The following is an 18,988-nucleotide window of genomic DNA, read 5'->3' on the forward strand; positions in this document are numbered from 1 at the left end:
TCCGTTTACACTAGAAAAAGGACAAGTGTAATAATAATAAGTAGCAATCATGGAGAGGTGTAGAGCATATTACTAGGAAGCTTTTATTTCCTCCTCAGCAGCCTATGGGGAGGATATTTTATCCCAATTTTGCTGAGGCAGAGAGGTCAAGGGCCTTACTTAAGGCCACATCAGGATGGGAGGGTTCCAAGGGACTCAGTACCTCTAGTAGGTTCCTTCCTCAGGCTCGAGTTTCTACTGCTGAAGGTAGTCAGTGTTTTCATTGTCCAACCTCGTCACACTTGTACCAAAAATCTTGTCTGTCTTGCCAAAAAGCAAGGGCCTTCACCTCTTGGGAAGTCATGACCCAAAAGACCATAGCATGACCAGGCACTATCTGAAAGAACAGTTCTCTTTCAGAAAACTCAATACCATTTTGTAACAAGTGCTGGCATTTGCAGTGTAATCTCAGCATGGCAAATATGTTTTATTCCTTTATTTGATAAAAACAAGTGCCACTCCCAATCTTAAAACAGAGGAGGAAACGTATCACTCTGATCAGATAGCAGGTTAAAATAGGCTAGAAGTTTTTTTTCCTGTAATAAAAGAAAGACAGAAAGGTAGGAGGAAGGCAAACATCCAGGGCAGTGCCATTGCCAGCTGCTCCTTTCACAAGACACTTCCACAGAAGACAAAGAAATTGTACATATTGAAGCATCATGGAAAGAATGGAATTTTTTTTTACTATGATCAAGAACAATTTCCAGGACCATTCCAAAGTCAACCTACCTGAGTTTTAGAGGAGCAAATTTCTCAGCAGCCTTCCATGCAATCAATATAGACCTCAGGTAGAAAAGCCCTTCGCCAATTCCAGAAAGGCTATCCCCGCTACCACCACCACCAACTCACTCACCTACCCTTCATGGAACCTGCTAAACAACAGCTGATCACTAATCTGGCTCCTTATCTGAAGCCAACACCCCTGAAAGAGAAACAGCCAGTGACCTCTATCTGTTCACTCATCAAAACCAAAAATATCTCATACATTTTTTTCCAGGGACACATTTGCCTGGGGTCAGGAGAAGAACTGCCTGATGGGTAAGGCAGTCTGATATCAGGAGAGAGCTCCCATATCCAGAACAAACCTGTTTTTTAAAAAGTTGAGTCTCTCTGGCTTCCCCTACGCCATATTCTGGCATTTCACATCTTCAACAAGTTCTATAGTCGATTAAGGCCAAAATAAGTTTTTCCTTGGCTTTACTGAGATATAATTGAAGGCCAAAATAAATTTGAAAAACAAGAATTTGAAGTCCAATTTCATTCACAAATTAATCCGATGCTTCCCAGTGGATTCAGAACACTGGGCCTCCCCAGTGGCCTGGAGGAACTGCCCAGCCTCCTGTGACCTGGCACTCGGTCACCCTTGGGAGCAGCAGGCCTGCCTCTCCAAATATGGCTTGAAATCTGCCGCAAGAGTGAGCTCAGGCCTGCAAAGGGGTCCACAAGAATGTTTACCAAGACTGACAAACTTAGAGGGCAGCCCCAGGAGCAAACAAAGCACAAGCACCATCCCTCAGAACACTCCTGAACAGCAGGGCAGCATGTGAGAAAATGACTGCTTGCTGAGCTTCTGGCCCCTCAGCACCCTGTAACCACAGCAGACCAACAGAGAGGCCACGGCAGGCCCGACACTTGAGCGGAGGGCTGTGCACAGCCCACAATGGGCCCCATTCTCCCTGGAAGCTCATGGCAGGAGGGCAGAGGGGAGGCCAGGACATTCCTTCACCCCCTCACATGGAGGGAAAGGGCACAGGCAGCCCAGGGCATCAGAGGCCTGCATAAGAAGAAAGCCTAAGCAGCCATTTTCCTATCCAGATGCACAAATCAAAAAGGCCCCCTCCTAAAAAAGCAGAAGGGAGTCCTGAGGTGCCAACTGATTAAGTCATGCGGATTAGATGACCTACACAGGAGTCCTCTCTCTGGGCAGCAGTGCCCAACCAGAAGGAAAAAAAAAAACACCACCACTCAGGGCGTTGAGGGGACAGGGGACCCCACAGCCCCCGTCAGCCCAGGGCTGGCACTACAAGCAGAACAATCAACTTTTCCTGCTCAAGATTTCTTCCCAGTGCCAAGGAATCCAGTCACTTTTTAAACTACTTTTAAAACTGGAAAAAGCACATGTTCAGACTGGCAAACACAGTATGTTAAGTCTATACTATTGGGACCTTCCTGGTGGTCCGGTGGTTAAGAATCCGCCTTCTAATGCAGGGGACGCGATTCAATCCCTGGTCAGGGAACTAAGATCCCGACGTGCTGTGGGACAACTAAGCCTGTGCACTCTGGTGCCCAAGTGCCACAACTAGAGAGAAGCCCGCTCACCACAACAAAAGACCCCCCACATGCCACAATGAAGACCCAATGCAGCCAAATAAACAAACAAAAAAAAATTTTTTTTAAGTCTATACTATTGACCCTTCTGACAAAATATTGTGATCTCTTCCAGGTAAGCAGAAGCAACAGCTGGTAGCACAATCCAGAAAAGGAAAGGAGACAGGAATCCTACTGTTATCTATTTGTGACTTTAGTGAATTCTATTTTTAGATCTTTATTAAAGAGCTTCTCTTCTAGTCTCCTCTTACCAAATTTCTCTCCTCAGGCAATTCAATCTTCCCAATATTGCTCAGAAGTCTAAAAATATAAGATGCTTATTCAGGTATGCTTAACATAACAGGTAAAGCAAAGTTCGCTACACTTCCTCGTTTTCCACAAGACCCAGAATCCACCCCTGTTCAAGGGCTACTCATCAGGCTGGTCTCCACCATTAAAAAATCCAGTAAGCAAGAGATTTCTCTGGCAGTCCAGTGGTTAAGACACCATGCTTCCAATGCAGGGGGCATGGGTTCGATCCCTGGTCAGGGAACTAAGATCCCACACGCCACGTGGCAAGGCCAAAAAAAAAAAAAAAAAAAATCCAGTAAGCAAGGCTCCCTGAGGTCAGGTCAGATCCGATGCAAAGACAATCTACCAGGCTTCCCTGGTGGCGCAGTGATTGAGAGTCCGCCTGCCGATGCAGGGGACACGGGTTCGTGCCCCGGTCCGGGAAGATCCCACATGCCGCAGAGCAGCTGGGCCCGTGAGCCATGGCCGCTGAGCCTGCGCGTCCAGAGCCTGTGCTCCGCAACGGGAGAGGCCACAACAGTGAGAGGCCCGCGTACCAAAAAAAAAAAAAAAAGACAATCTACCAGCCCAAGCAGGAGTATACACAAGATATTTACAGTGGCGAGAGATGCATGTTTTATTTCATAGCATAATAAGAGCCCAGAAAATGGATGGTATACTGGGTGCTGATTAACAGCCAAATAAAAAGGAACCAGTATTTGCAATTTCATTATAAACTTTATCATTTTTCTTGGCAAAAACTGGTCAGAGAATCAACCCAGCCCTGGAGAACAACAAGCTAATTAAAAGAGGCATTTATGAAAACCAAGGCAGAAATGGTTCACTTCTGTCATAGACAGCCTTGGGAATCTTCTTAAGTAATCCCGTATCAACCCCTGGAATTCCTAGAGTAAATGTTCCCAGTACAGTGAGAGGTAAAACACAGACAACCATAACATTTACCAAAACAAGCATCTTCCAATTCCACGAATCTGTTTCAATACATATTAGAAAGAACTCTGTAAGCAGTGCTTCTTGTTTGTCGATTCCCATACTCCATACATAAAAACTTAACATTCTCAGAAATGAAGAGCTAATGCCAAAACAGACCAAGCTGGGCACCGGCCTCTCTTTCCCTGAGTATGACACATCCTTCCAAATGTTTCACTCATCCTTAAGCTCCCCTCAACTGGCACACTCCCCTATACTTAGGGTGTCCAAGGGCTGTGACTGCCTCAGGAAGAATGAATCTGTGGCTACACATACCCCCAATGGCAGGGAATATTCAGTCTAGGCCTCTACGTGACTATAAAAATTGCATACCCATGCAAGTCACAGAAAAGGAACTGGGGAAAATGTACACAGTGCTTAAAAATGAAAATCAATAAAAACCTGCCTTACTTGATGTTATAGATGTGCTCCTCCAAAACTGTAAGTCACACTGCACTCTTTTCAAAAGTTTTATATTTAATATTGCAGTGATAAAAAGATTCTAAAAAAACTTTATGCACAAAGATGTTAACTGCAACATTATCTATTACAACCAAAGTAAGATTAACAACCATGTAAGAACTGGGGACAGGTTAACCATCAAAAATGTTATATTGGGCTTCCCTGGTGGTGCAGTGGTTGAGAGTCCGCCTGCCGATGCAGGGGACACGGGTTCGTGCCCCGGTCCAGGAAGATCCCACATGCTGCAGAGTGGCTAGGCCCGTGAGCCATGGCCACTGAGCCTGCGCGTCCGGAGCCTGTGCTCCGCTACGGGAGAGGCCACAGCAGTGAAAGGCCCGCGTACTGCAAAAAAAAAAAAAAAAAAAAAGTTGGGCTTCCCTGGTGGCGCAGTGGTTGAGAGTCCGCCTGCCGATGCAGGGGAAACGGGTTCGTGCCCCAGTCCTGGAAGATCCCACATGCTGTGGAGCGGCTGGGCCCGTGAACCATGGCCGCTGAGCCTGCACGTCCAGAGCCTGTGCTCCGTGACGGGAGAGGCCACAACAGTAAGAGGCCCACGTACAGCAAAAAAAAAAAAAAAAGTTATATTTATAGAACAATGATCATGTTATAATGCTGGGAGTGCAAAAACAAGATTAAAAATTAAATTTATACTCTAACCTAAACTTAGTAAAAGTGTTGCCCAAGGGCCATCTCTGGAGGACACCCAGGAATCAGGGGATAACGGCTGCTCCTAGGGAGGGGAAGCAGGGACTTAGGGGGTGGGTGGAAGAAAGCTTTCTTTCCCCTGTACAATCCTTCTGAACTTTTTGAGTTTGAACCATGTGTTAGCATTTCCTATTTAAAGAAAGAATACAGTTGGGGGACAAGGGATTTTTCCCTTCCTTTCTACTTTTTGCTTCCACAGTTTTTTTCTTTTTTTTTTTTTTTTGCGGTATGCGGGCCTCTCACTGTTGTGGCCTCTCCCGTTGCAGAGCACAGGCTCCAGACGCGCAGGGTCAGCGGCCATGGCTCACGGGCCCAGCCGCTCCGCGGCACGTGGGATCTTCCCGGATCGGGGCACGAACCCATGTCCCCTGCATCGGCAGGCAGACTCTCAACCACTGCGCCACCAGGAAAGCCCCACATTTCTTATTTTAAATATATGTATTATTTAATACAGCTTTTCCCCCACTATAGTGTCTTAAAATTCCGTGCTCATTTTGCCAAGTACGTGACTATCCACCATCTTTCTTTTGCAGAAATCTCCCTTTTCAAGTACCTTACCTCACCTTCTAGTGCTAGGCTGCTTTAAAAGCCGTATCTTGGGGGGACTTCCCTGGCGGTCCAGTGGTTTAGACTCTGTGCTTCCACTGCAGGGAACACAGGTTTGATCCCTGGTTGGGGAACCTAAGATCCTGCATGCTGTGCAGCATAGCCAAAAAAAAAAAAAAGCCTTATCTTCCTGGAGAACAGAGGCCCTACAGGAAAAGAAGGAACCAATACTGGTGAAAGCCCACAACCGAAATAGAATTACATACACCACAATGACCACCTCCAAAGGAAGTGGGGAATGCCACTCAGTCTCCCGCCCACACCACCAATCAGTCACCCTTTATTTATTGTCAAAGGGTAATAAAGAAAACGAAATGTATTCTGGAGAGTCAATCCAGGACCAAAAATTATAAACAGCTTCAAAAATATAATATTAATTCCAATGTCTAAAATTTAGACAGCGGTATTTTCAAAATCAACTAGCTCAAGAAGGTATAACTGAGAAGCAAAACCTCAACACTAGTAAATGTACCCCATGATGTAAAGGATAAAGGCACTGTCATAAAAGTGATTTTTTAGGGACTTCTCTGGTGGTCCAGTGGGTAAGACTCTGTGCTCCCAATGCAGGGGGTCCGGGTGCAATCCCTGGTCAGGGAACTAGATCCCGCATGCGTGCCACAACCAAGAGTCCACATTCCGCAACTAGGAAGCCCGCATGCTGCAACTAAGAAGTCCACATGCTGCAACTAAGAAGTCCACATGCTGCAACTAAGACCTGGCACCGCCAAAAATTTTTTTTTTTTTTTTTGCGGTACACAGGCCTCTCACTGTTGTGGCCTCTCCCGTTGCGGAGCACAGGCTCCGGACACGCAGGCTCAGCGGCCATGGCTCACGGGCCCAGCCGCTCCGCGGCATGTGGGATCTTCCCGGACCGGGGCGGGCATGAACCCGTGTCCCCTGCATCTGCAGGCCAACTCTCAACCACTGAGCCACCAGGGAAGCCCCAAAATTTGTTTTAAAAACTGATTTTTTATATTCAGTTGATTATTCGCACTAGAATCCTATTTTTAAAATATAAATTAAGTCAACTTACTGCAAAAGTCTCATTCAGCTTTACTTCACTCCAACAGAGAACACACAACAGTTTCACCAATTTAGACACGCTCTGTTCATGATATTGTACCACAGCATCCCATCCATCCTTCCACCCTGGACCCAGAGCAAGGCTAAGAAAATACTTAGCTATCAAACCTAAGAAACAGGAAAATAGGAAACCCTATTCATTAAGGCTAAATTAAGCACTCTAGCTGGTGTAATTTTATAAACTACTCTAAAATCCTATTTATAGAAATTGCTATCTGAGCAGTATTACTGACTAATGATCAGAGTGAAGAGGGACTGTCAAAAGGCAAAGCAGGTTATGCAACTCACAGGAAGACTGCTTTAAATCAATATCCAGAGGCATGCGCACACAAGGACCTACTGGGAAATGACCAGATCAATCAGTTGTATATTCAAAACCACCATCACCTTACTCCAGAACTGGAGTGTCAACACAGGAAAAGCAGAGAAAGATGAGGGCTTAAGAAGCAACAGCACAGGGGCTTCCGTGGTGGTGCAGTGGTTAAGAATCCACCTGCCAATGCAGGGGACACTGGTTCAAGCCCTCATTCAGGAAGATCCCACATGCCATGGAGCAACTAAGCCCGTGTGCAAACAACTACTGAGCCTATGCTCTAGAGCCCATGAGCCACAACTACTGAGCCTGCAAGCCACAACTACTGAGACCACGTGCTACAACTACTGAAGCCTGCGCGTCTAGTCCGCAACAAGAGAAAGCCACCGCAACAAGAAGCGTGCACACCGCAATGAAGAGTATCTCCTGCTCGCCACAACTAGAGAAAGCCCATGCGCAGCAACGAAGACCCAACGCAGCCAAAAATAAAATAAATAAATTTATCAAAAACAAAAAACCCTTTAAAAAAAAAAAAAAAGCAACAGCACAATAACACTGGCAAAGGCACAGAAACACTCTTTAACATGGAGGAGGGAGAACACTTACCCCAGAAAAGGAGGAAGAAATCCTTGACCAATATACAGGACACACTGAAGACCATACTACCTGTATTCTCACTTTGAGTTCCCTTAAGGTTCAATACTCTACAACCCATCTGAGTCCCCTTCAATGTTCACACCACCATTTCTTTCTCCTTTGATACTCTGGAAGCCTCCAGCCTCCAAGCGGTCATACTCTGCAGTGGCTCAAATCTAAACAATGTACCCCAGAACCTGGAATATTGAATCAAACTTCTCATTGCTGACTTCCTATACTGGCTAGGAAAAAAACTCATGAGACTTCACTCTTATTCTTGCCCATCCACAAAATGTATCTGTCAACACTTGCAATTCCACTAGGCTAGTTACGTGCCTCTTATCAAGAAGGCTATGACCAAAAAACCCAAAAAAAAACCCAACTTAAAAAAGCAAGCACAGGTAAAGGGGCTCTAACTTCACACCATCACGGGCCACCTTTAGTTTGCCTTGCACAGGTCAAATCTGTGAGCTAGTGGCAATTCTTTAACTGAATCCAGTCTAAAGCTACATTACGGGGGACTTCCCTGGTGGCCCAGTGGTTAAGAATCCGCCTACCAATGCAAGGGACGCAGGTTCGATCCCAGGGCGGGCAACTAAGCCTGCGCTCTAGAGCCCATGTGCCACAACTAGAGAGAAGCCCGAGCACCGCAAAGAAGAGCCCGTGCACCGCAACGAAAAGATCCCACATTGCTGCAACAAAGATCCCCCGTGCCACAACTAAGACCCAACGCAGCCAAATAAATAAATAAATATTAAAAAATAAAGCTACATTACACCCACCATGATTCTGAGTATCCAAAACTATAGACATTTTAATTCAAACTATTCCTCTACCTACCAAGTGGGTCAACAAATCATGCTTTCTCTTTCATAATTTCACTTCTTCCTTGCCATCTTACCTGCCTGCCACAAAGACTCAAGCCTTCCCCCATTCCTGCAGTCTAGGGGGCCCCTCTTTTTTTTTTTTTTTGGCCACACCACTCAACTTGTGGGATCTCAGTTCCCCGACCAGGGATTAAACCCAGCCCTCCGCAGTGAAAGTGCAGAGTTCTAACCATTGGACCACGTGGGGAATTCTCTAGGGGCCCCTCTTTACTTGGAGTTTCTCAAGTCCTCACCAGTGCTTGGCTGATGCAGCCTTACATCCTCATCTTTTCACTGTCAACCTCCTGCCTCTTCCACCCAGTGGTAGACCCCTGCTGGTACCAGAACCATTCAGGTCCCTAACATCTGCTGAACTGGCTCATCTTGAACCTTCTTTATCTTTCTCCACTCCCCTGCTGACCACTGTTCTTGTTCAGATCCAGTGTCTCCCCCACTGGACCACAGCAGTAACCAACCTACCTCTGGTCCAGCCCAGCCTCAACATTCACAGTGAGGGCTCACTTTTTAATACCCAGAGCTGATCCCATCACAGCTGTGCTCCGAGATCTTCAAGGTTTCCTGTTCTCACATAACACCAAACTCCTCCACATGGCATTCTGACTGCAACCCAACCTTCCAGAACATACAAAAAAAAGTGCCCAGTCTTCTCCCTCCCACCCCTTTCCTCTGCTCATTTCTTCTTCCACAAAATTGTGACCTTCTTGCCACCACTCCTTCACCAATCAAACCACTAACCGTTCTTGAAGGTCTAGCCCAATGCAGTTCTTCCCTAAAGTCTGCCCTCTCCAGCCTAGGACCCAAGTTCCTTGGTTTACTTCAGCATGGTACCCAGAGCAACCAGCAGAGGCCTCAAGAAGGCTCTGACAAACCCTAGGTTTCTGAAAAATGGTCCCTCACAACATGTTCCTGGAGTTCCACGTGGGATCACTGATCACCTTCCCATATCGTCCTGGCATTCTGCCCACCACCAGACACCTGGGCTTGGTCTTTGCCAGAGAAGGACCCAACCGAGGCCACCATTATTAGTCTGATATAACAGAAACACAGATGGGTACAGCCAAATGTTCAGCCTGGGTTCAAATCCTAATTCTGCCACATGACAGTTGTGTGACCTTGGGAACATTCCTTCATCTATGACTCGGTTTGCTAAGGCACTATAAAGGATTCTCATAAGCATTAGCAACGGTGCATGTAGAGCAGAAACACAGAAGGCCCTCAACTGTGGCTGATGTAGATCCATCGTGTCACTGGCCCAGAGCACAGGGAAGGGTGGAACAACTGTGAGGTAAAGGGCTGAACATGCTCCCATCTGCCTCAACAGGGATGATCACACATCTACTCTCAGGGGTTAATATACCAGCCCTGCCCAAGAGGAAATGCAATGCCCCCAGTTCAAGTGAGAAATAAGGTTGTTTAAGGTTTTTAACAAACATATGCCATGCTTCTCCTTTTCTAAATAATCCCAGTCTAAGTGGCCCCAGGGTCCCTCCAAATCCCACCATATTCAATGTTTAAGAGGCACTAGCAAACCTGCAGAAGACGTGGTTTAAAGCTTTGGTCATGATAAATATTCTGGCCCACACATTCCTGAATGCAGTCTCCTCCCCCATCACAGCTTGGTATTCCCTTTGCTCAAACTTTTCAGCCAGTCTCTTGAGCTGGCTCCTTCTCCCTCATCTCTCCTCTAAGGGCCAACCTCAGAGCCAGAGGTCCTTTTCCCATCCCCTCCCTGCCACTACCTATGTGGCCACCAACAAGATCTTTCTAAACATGGGTCTGGACCATGCCACTCAACTGAGGAAAAGCCTTCCCAGACTCCTGCACCTTGAGTATGAAGTTTGAACTACTAAGCACAACAAGAAAGGCCTGGGGCTCCCACCTGTCATGCTGGAGGACTCACACGTGCTACTTTAGGCACTCATATACATGCGGTTCCCTGTGTCCGGAACTTGCTGTCCCCCAGCTAATTTCTGCTGGCCCTGCAAGCCTCAGCTCAGGAATTCCCTATCACCTCAGGCTCCCAAGCACCATCTAAGCACACTTAGTGGGCCGACACTATCAATCATAGGCTCCCCATCCCCCACTGTCCACGAACCTGAGTTCCTTAAGGGCAGAACCAGTCTCTTTTACATGGGTCCCCTGGACCTACCACAGAATTTGGTAAGCAGTGAAGTCAAATATTTGTTAAATAAATGAATGTATTTTGCTAAATCAATTTTTCAGAGCAGTAAAGACTGGCTCTCTGCTTCTTTCAACAGAGGCACGTAACAACACAAGCTTTCATGTTCCAACCAGATGTTTGTTGCCTATATAGTAATGCTTACTCCTACTTCCTTACAGTATCCCACAGGCCTTAACCAGGCTCATACCATGCATCCAACTCCCTCCTCAAATCTCACTCCTCCAAGAAATGGCTCCTCAGCCTCCTTTAAGCATGTAGGCCAGGAGCTCTTATTACTTGGCTCCAAGGCAAACAAAGTTCAATTCAACTTCTCCATATTCAAACTATGCCTCCAATGTTCAATTCTTTTTCTAAAAAAGGACATCCCAAAATTATGTCTCTGAACGCTGAGCATAGAACAACCTGATAAAGTTACAACATCCCATCTACACCAAACTCCAAAACACCTGGTAGCACATCCAACTCTTTATCTGGACTTATGTCCTATAAACACCACCCTCCCTGCAGAGTTTGGCTTCCATGCCAGGAATCACATCTACTCGCTTATTTAGGGAAACAGCAGGCCGGGCTCTTAAGTTAGAACTCTAGGCTATAACCGTGCTGTCCTAGGCTGTAGCTCTCACCAAGGCAAAACTCATGATCACCATTAAAACTAATTCTGAAGTAACTTTACAAATGTAAGAGCTTCTCAAGTCATAGAAATTAAAATTTGCATTTTAAATTAGTAGTTGAGTTCGTATGAAATTAACTCGGAATTTACGGCAGAAGGATTCTAAACCGAGAGAGCATTTCCTCTGGAGACATTTTCCAGATATACCCGCGGGTGAATATGGTTTTCCAAACACCAAAGAAGCCCAAGTGTGTATGTGTGGGAAGGGGTGACCCCAAGGCTCTGAGCGGCTCAGGATATAGCGGCTGCGGCCCTTCCTGAGGGGCTCAATGCCCCATCCTCGGGCTCTGGCCAAACTGGGCCGCGCGACCCTCTGAGGAAGCCCGGGAGACAGTCCGCAGGCCGCACACGCCCGCGACCGCCGCGCGTTCCCTGGAGCGCGGCCCGGGCTGAGGCCTGGCCCACCGCCGCGGCGCGCAGCCCGGGGCCGGACGCCCCCAGCCTTCGCCTGAGGGGCCGAGAGCAAGGGGCGGTTCTACCCGGGCCGCGTCGCCGCCTCACCCGCAAGGACGTCCGCGACCGTGTCCCCGCCCCGGGCCAAACAGCGAGAGCAGCAGCAGGTGTTCCTCGGAAGGCTGGGCCAGCGACGGAAATGGGGGCCTGGGCTGCCAGGCTCGGCGGCAGTGGACGGGCGGCGCACTCACCGAGCGCCGACGGGCGGGACGCGGCAGGTGCTCGCTCTTCCCGCCCGCAAGACGCCGCCGCCGCTCCCCGGGGACTCGGCGCGAAGCTCCCGCCGCTGCCGCCGAGCCCGAGGAGCTCTAGCGCCGCACCGCAGCCTCGGCGCGAGCACGTACCGGGCGGTGAGGGAGCGCGAGGGCGGGGCGCGCGACCGAAGCCTAGCAACCCCCTGACACGCGAGTGCCGCAGCCAATCCCACTGCCAGCTCCGCGCGGCGCCGACCGGCAGTCCCCGCGACGCCCGCTTCTGCCTGCGTCGGCCGCCCCGCAGCGCGCCGCACCCGCGCACAGGCCCCGCCCCCCCGCGCCGTTCTGCTTATTGGCCCGCCGCGCCCCCGTCTGAACAGACACGCCCCATCCTGGAAATCCCGCCCGCGGCGGGCCAGGTCTGTACCCGCGGCACGCCCCGGCCCGTCCGGGTTACCCGGAGAGCTCAGGACTGGGAGTGGGGGAGGGGCGCCCCGCCCAACCTCAGGCATGTGGGCCCCCGAGAGGCATCCAACCTACCCGGGTGGTCAGGCCCGATAACTGGCCCGGCCACAACTGGCCACCCATAGACTGTCTTCCGCCCTCCTGATTTCTGTCGAACGCAAATCAGGTAATTTTAAGACAAGAAAACAATCAGCAAGAGTCCTCCAAATTGCGAAGGATGATGGCCCCGTTGCCCGACTCTTATACTGATGAGGAAACTGAGGCGAGGGCCGAGGGCCGGAAGGGCAGGAAGCCTGCCCCTCTCCGGGGGCCTAGCCCCCAGCAGGGGGGGGTGTCCGGGAAGCGCCTCAGGCCTGACCCTCGTCCCCTCCTCCTGCCCTGAACACCCGGAATCCGGTGCCTCCTCAGCCGCCAGAAATAGCTCTGACCCGCTGGCGCTGGTCACTCACTCGAGGCCCGCATTCTTTCAGGGAGTTGGGGGAGTAAAGGGCGGGGAGTTACTGCTGAGGTCTGTCTCCCTTAAAGGGGAGGGTCTTAAAAATGCTCTCACTCCCCAGGGCTTACCTAGGCCCACTATCTCAAAGACCCCCGACAGTTACTGGACGGGTATGGGGATGGGACCCGTGGTGGGCTCTGTTCCCCAAACCCTGTGCATTCCCTCCTGGGCCGGTGGCCAGGCTGGAATTCCAGGCCCGCACTCTTGTCAACGAGTACATTCTGAACACAGAACGGGCTGCTGCCTGCCAGGGGTTCCTCCCGGAATCCGGACAGCCCTGGGTCTCCCCTGCTTTTTCCCTCTCCTTAGGAAGGATTAGAAGAAGCAAACTTCAAAGAGAGCAAAAAGGAATGCCTCATCTCTCAAACACACATACTTGTTTGTGATGCGTTATACTTAAATGCTTAGGCTCCAAACTTCATTCACACAGACCAGAAAAAGATGTAAAAACCAGGAAGAAAGCCCCAAATTATCCCTTGGATGTTAAAACTAAAAAATTTATGGCCTTTCAAATCCAGTTCTAAAATTCTCCTGCTTCAAATAGGCTAAAAATGCAGCACAGGGAGATCAGCTCAGTGTTTTGTGTCCACCTAGAGGGGTGGGATAGGGAGGGTGGGAGGGAGACGCAAGAGGGAGGAGATATGGGGATATATGTATATGTATAGATGATTCACTTTCTTATAAAGCAGAAACTAACACACCATTGTAAAGCAATTATACTCCAATAAAGATGTTAAAAAAAAAAAGGCTAAAAATATAGAAAATTATTTGGGTTTCTAAACAAAATACATTCTTTCCGTTCACTCCTTCAGCTTGCAGAGTTTCCCTGCCACCACAAACGCACATCAGACACTGCTTTGCAACCCTAGGTTCTGCTGGGTATTTTAGTGTCTGACTGTATAATTATATATATATATATGTTTTCCCAAAACAAAAAACAGCAGTGAGTACAGGCCTCATCCCTCCTACCGTCTACACAGAAACTGCTAGCTGCTCTTTAGTCCTCAATGACCATCCGTGGATACTAGAGTAACTCCCCTTCTTCATGTTTGGCACTGGTCTTGCTAGATGAGGCACCAGGCCTCACTCTGGCCTCCAGGGTCCCAGCACCCCATACCCAAGCTCCCCCAGAGCTCTGGCCATGGGAAGGTCTCTACCTCAACCAGCTGGTGCCAAAAGGTGGGATAGGCCCTTCCTAGTCCTAGGAGGAGGGGAGCAACAACCTGAGTTTGTCTGAAGCTCTTACAGCCAAATCCTTCCAGTCCCTGCCTCTCCAGGTTTGGAACTCACTTGGAGATGCTGTGGTCCCAGGCTGGCCCCAATGCTCTCCCCCTTCCCCAGCCCTCCAGCCTTGGCAGCTCTCCCCACAAGGCCAGAACAGATGTGAACTCTGGGTCTCATTGCTAGCTTCTTTTTTGTCTGGAGTTGGGGCTCCCCCAACCCCCTGTTCCTTCAGGCCCTAGAAGGCAAGAGGCCTGGATGGCCAGCCTCTTGGGGCCTAACCAGCCCCCATGGAGCCCATAGAGAGAGGTGGACAGTCTTCATGGGCCCCTAGGTTGGGTGGGGGCTGTAAAGTCAAGGCCTTGTTACTCCCCATAGTCTTGAGAATTGAAACCTTTCCTCTCCCGGGGCTTCCACAGCTCACCCTAGGGCTCAGCACAAGGTCCCCAGTGACTCACCCTTGGGAGCTATTCTGGAACCCCAGCAGTGCCTAGGCCACCCTAGACCAGGCTTGGTGTTCACTGCCAGTTGGAGAGCACAGCCAAGAGTGAGGCCCAGGGCACACCCAAGAACAGCTGCCCAAAGGGCCCATGTGGTATGGGCTCAGGGAGAACTGATCAAGAGGCCAAGAATGAGGTTATTTAGGCACGAAAGTCAGCCCTCAACTCTCCTGGCCATATAGCCTCCAGTGCTTCCTCCACCCTCCAATTAGACCCCCAGCCAGAGGCTTCAGGAAGATTATCAGATTGAGGTTTGTCTTCCCCACTAGAGTATGAGCCCTTGAGGCCAGATATGTGCACCTGCTTGATCCCACATTGCAACGATCACCTAACAACATGCACATAATAGAGGCTCAATTTCTGTTTAGAAAAGAAGGAATCGGGGGATGCTGCCTACCTCCCTTCTTGGTTGGCAGTTATCCCCAAGGGTCTAAGCCTTGTACAAGGCCCAAAGCAAATGTCCCAGTGCTTACTTTGTGCTGATATGGTTTAAGCTAGGGCCTTGGTTCTGGCTCAGGTGAAATCCAGCAGACACCTACATGGACCAAACTTTCTTCTGGTCCTAGGCTTCCAGGCCTTTTTCATTCTGGCATATTCCCAAGGAACCAAGGGCCAAGGGCCAGTGCCCAGCCTCAGACTTCGAGGGGGAGGGAGGCTCCTGCTACTGATCCTCCCCAAGGCCCAATGGAGAGGGGCAGGGGTCAGTGCTGGCTGAGGGTAGAGGCTCCTTGTCCAAATGCCAGGCCTGCAGGTCTGCCTGAGGCAGTGGGCTGGCAAGCAAGGCCAGCCAAATCAGGGCAAGGGAGGGGTCCCTTTTGTCTGGATTTAACAGAAGGCAGATTGTCCAGCAGCTCTGGCAGAAAGAAAGGGCTGATAAGTTCATCCGGGAGAAACTGCTAGTAGGCATGTTTGCGGGTCAATACCAGTCTTCCCAGAAATCAGCTCCTTCCCTTGCAGGGACCTCAACTGCAGCACTTCCACCAGACCCCTTCATACATGTCTAGCATAGGGCCTTCCTTTCTAGTCAGCCAGGCAGCTGCTTCTGCACCTGGCCCTCCAGGAACATACAGTCCTGTGGGGACAGGAACTCCACAGCAAGGGTGAGGGTTGGTCGAATGAATAAAAGTCACCTCTCCCCTTGGTGGATACATGTCCACTGCCCTCTCCCTCAGTCACATTCCACTCCCTTTTGGCTCTGGGATAAGACAGTCCCCCAAGGCCAACTTTGGGTGATTATTCTCAAATCACTGGGCCTGTGGCCTTGAGCACTGGACTAAACACCAGATTAGGTCTGGTCTGGCCGAGGAGCCAGTGGAGGCAAGCAAAGTTGAGGGGCCTCTTTGTTAATTTTTTTAGTCACTGACCAGCTAGCCCCTAAACGCACAGTCTTGGCAGAAGCCACCCACAGTCTTTTTAATTTTATTTTATTTAATATTATTATTATTTTTTGGCTGTGCCATGCAGCTTATGGGATTTTTAGCTCCCTGACTAGGATTGAACCCAGGCCCTCAGACCGACACTCTTCTTGTTCAGCCAGATTAAGGGTCCCTTCTCCATGCTCAGTCATATGTCCATGTCTGGCCCAGAGCTTGGCCAGGGCTCCTCCATGGCAGAAAGACCTCTTCCTCTCAGAGCTGGCCTGAGATCTGGGAGTGTGCCTCTCATCAGCCTCGGCTCCTCTCAGTGGCCCCTTAGTCAAGAGACATTAACAGGTTACCTGACAACCACTGGTTCTGACTCTGCTCTCATGGCTAATGGGTATGCCATTAGAACACTGGAAAGTGTTGAACCTGAGTGGACAGACAGCCTTTGCTCTAGGCTGAGTGCTGACAGATAAAGGCAGTGTCCCTGGGAGCCTCACCTGCGGTCTGGGAAATCCCCAGCATTTGGGGGAGGAGTAACAGGGATCCATCCAGGCATCTTGAGGGGAGCTAATAAAGGATAAAGAGTGAATGTTAGCAGATCAGCCAAACCTCCAGGTGTGTCCATATGAGGAATAAGCCCCTGCTGCGACCCAGAGCTAAGTTCACTGTGTGACCTGAAATAAGCTACTTGCCTTCTATGAGCCTGTCCCTCATCACCAAGTGACGTCATATGTGGGCTTCAGATTTGCCTGCTCACTGAGAGTGACAGAATATCACTTTATATGACTGAATCAGGACCAGTGTGAAACATGTCAGTGTATTATTAATCCAGAGATATTTACTGAGTCTACTGTATGCTGGAAACACAGCAAGGGATAAAAGGAACAAGCTGCTCTTGTGGAGCCCAAATTCTAGTGTAACAAGCTACACAGTAAATAAATAAGTAAATAAAAATGTAATAATCAGGGGATGAGAGGGCCGGGAGGGGCCAGGATCTGCTGTGTGGTATCAGGGAAGTCCTCTCTTTGAAGGCAGAGCCCGCAGGAGGTAAAGGAAGAAGTCCTGGGGTTTTCTAGGGAACAGACAACAGTAAAGTCAGAGGAGAAAGTGGCCAGACAGGTCTGAGGAAACCGGGAGGTCACCATGGCCTGAGCAGTGAATGGAACACTGAACAAGGGAGAAAGAGTGACTGGTGGGAGGGCAGGCACTGGAGCTGGATTTAATCAGGCTTCGTCTTGTCAGAAGTATAGGATCCCAGAAGCAAGGGGCAGGGAAGCTGAAGGGTGGGAGCGAGGAGGAGGAGGAGGAGGAGGAGGAGCCGGGGAGGAGGGGGGAGGAGGGGGAGGGGGAGGAGGGGAGGAGGGGGAGGGGAGGGGAGGAGGGGGAGGAGGAGGGGAGGAGGGGGAGGAGGGGGATGGGGAGGAGGGGAGGAGGAGGGGGAGGAGGAGGGGAGGAGGAGGAGGAGGGGAGGAGGAGGGGGAGGAGGAGGGGAGTGGGACAGTGCCCTCAGGCCTCCTGGAAGGAATGCAGTGGGGTGAGGAATGAGGGGGCAGAAGCTTGGCCTCAGCCCTGGAGCTCCTCCTTCCCCTTGGAGGTGGGGAAAGGGGTGGGAGAGCAGGCAGGGCAAGGGGCACAGATGGGGATCCACAGGGGGAGGGACAACAGGCACCATGGAAGTCAAGTCAGAACAAGCATTTAGAGAGAAAATTTCTCACTTTCCCTGCCTCCATCTTCCAAGGAAATACAGAGAGGCCAGAGAGGCAGCACCCCTCCTTTCAGCCCCAGAGGAAGAAGGACCAGGGGGGAGGGAACATGCCTGTGGGGAGAGGAATGGCTTGGACAGCTCCTGGTATGCACTGCAGGTAAGGGCTTTAGGACAGACCATGCAGAGCCCACCAGAGAGGGTCTAGCACCAGCCCTCTGAGGAAAGGAAGCACTTGGTCCGGGCCAAGGTGAAGGCGGGGAGAGAGCAGAGGAGTGTGTGTGTTGGGGGGTGGGAGTGTCCTGCCCCAAGACAGGCTCTGGGCGATCCCCCCACCCAACTCCCCTGGGGCTGCTGCCAGACACAGGGTTGCAGGAGGCCCTCAAGACACGCGGGGTGTCACCTGGCAGGTACATGAGGCCTCAGTCAGCTGTCCCATCCATCTCCCTTCTGCTCACTGATCAGGACTGGTAACCTTCAAAGCTCCCTCCCTGCAGCTGCCACTTAGCCGAATGGAATGGACTGAGGTCCTGGCTGAGGTTACCCGGGAGTGGGCAGGAGAGGGTCTATACTCATCAGATGGGTTCAGTCGGCTGAACTTGACAAGGGACCCCAGGGACCAGGAAGGCCTGGAACGGGGGACTTCCTTGGTGGTACAGTGGTTAAGACTCTGCACTCCCAATACAGGGGGCCCGGGTTCAGTCCCTGGGCAGGGAACTAGATCCCACATGACGCAACTAAAAACATCCTGCACACCACATCTAAGACACAGCACAGCCAAATAAATAAATAAATAAATAAATAAATTAAAAATAGAAGGCCTGGAACAGGACAGACTGGGTACTGGGCTCTTGAGGTAAGAGAGACCCCAACTTGAAACCAGGGCTCTGGACCTCTGGGTGTGGGCACGACTGGCTACAAGCATGGTTGTGGCTCTTTGCAGAGGCACTAACATGTCCTAAGAGCCATACAAAACCCATTCATGATCCCTGGAGAATTTTTACAGCAAAGGTAAAAAGAAACATTTCATCTCTTCATTCCCATCCCATCTCTGTGCCCCCAAGCACATGTGGGGATGTGGCAGCTGGAACAATACAAAGGTGGGGACATCAGGGTGGAGGGAAGGCTGCTCCTGAAGGGGATAGTCCGGGCCTCAAAGCAGGGCTGAGCAGCTGCTTGTCTCATGCTAGGGCTCCCAAGAAGGAAGACTGGCCTCAGCTGACCCCATGCCCTCCCTCTGCCTGAAACTTCCTTGTACTCGCCCTGCTGCCTGGGACCCTCAGCAATTGGGTCAATGGTGATGGTGCTGAGGCCCTGGTGTTGAGGTGGGCAGAGAAGTGGGAGCCCACAGGCCTCTTTACTGCACCTACAACCACTGGGACTAAGTAAGTCCCATCAGTTCCCAGTTCTCGGGAGGCAGTT

General features: G+C 50.3%; 1 protein-coding gene across 3 annotated transcripts in view; it reads right to left on the minus strand.

The window, feature by feature from the left end:
- The window catches only part of DAG1 (dystroglycan 1), a 64,461-nt gene extending 52,353 nt beyond the window's left edge, over positions 1-12,108 (minus strand). The window contains exon 1 of one of the 3 annotated variants that reach the window (XM_082638984.1): positions 11,969-12,108. The gene's annotated coding sequence lies outside the window, so the exon portion shown is untranslated. The other 2 variants (XM_082638983.1, XM_082638982.1) reach the window with 2 other exon arrangements.
- Between the last annotated feature and the right edge of the window lie 6,880 nt (positions 12,109-18,988).

The sequence above is a fragment of the Mesoplodon mirus genome (genome assembly GCF_964341445.2).
Source record: "Mesoplodon mirus genome assembly, chromosome: 12".
NCBI lineage: Eukaryota > Metazoa > Chordata > Mammalia > Artiodactyla > Ziphiidae > Mesoplodon > Mesoplodon mirus.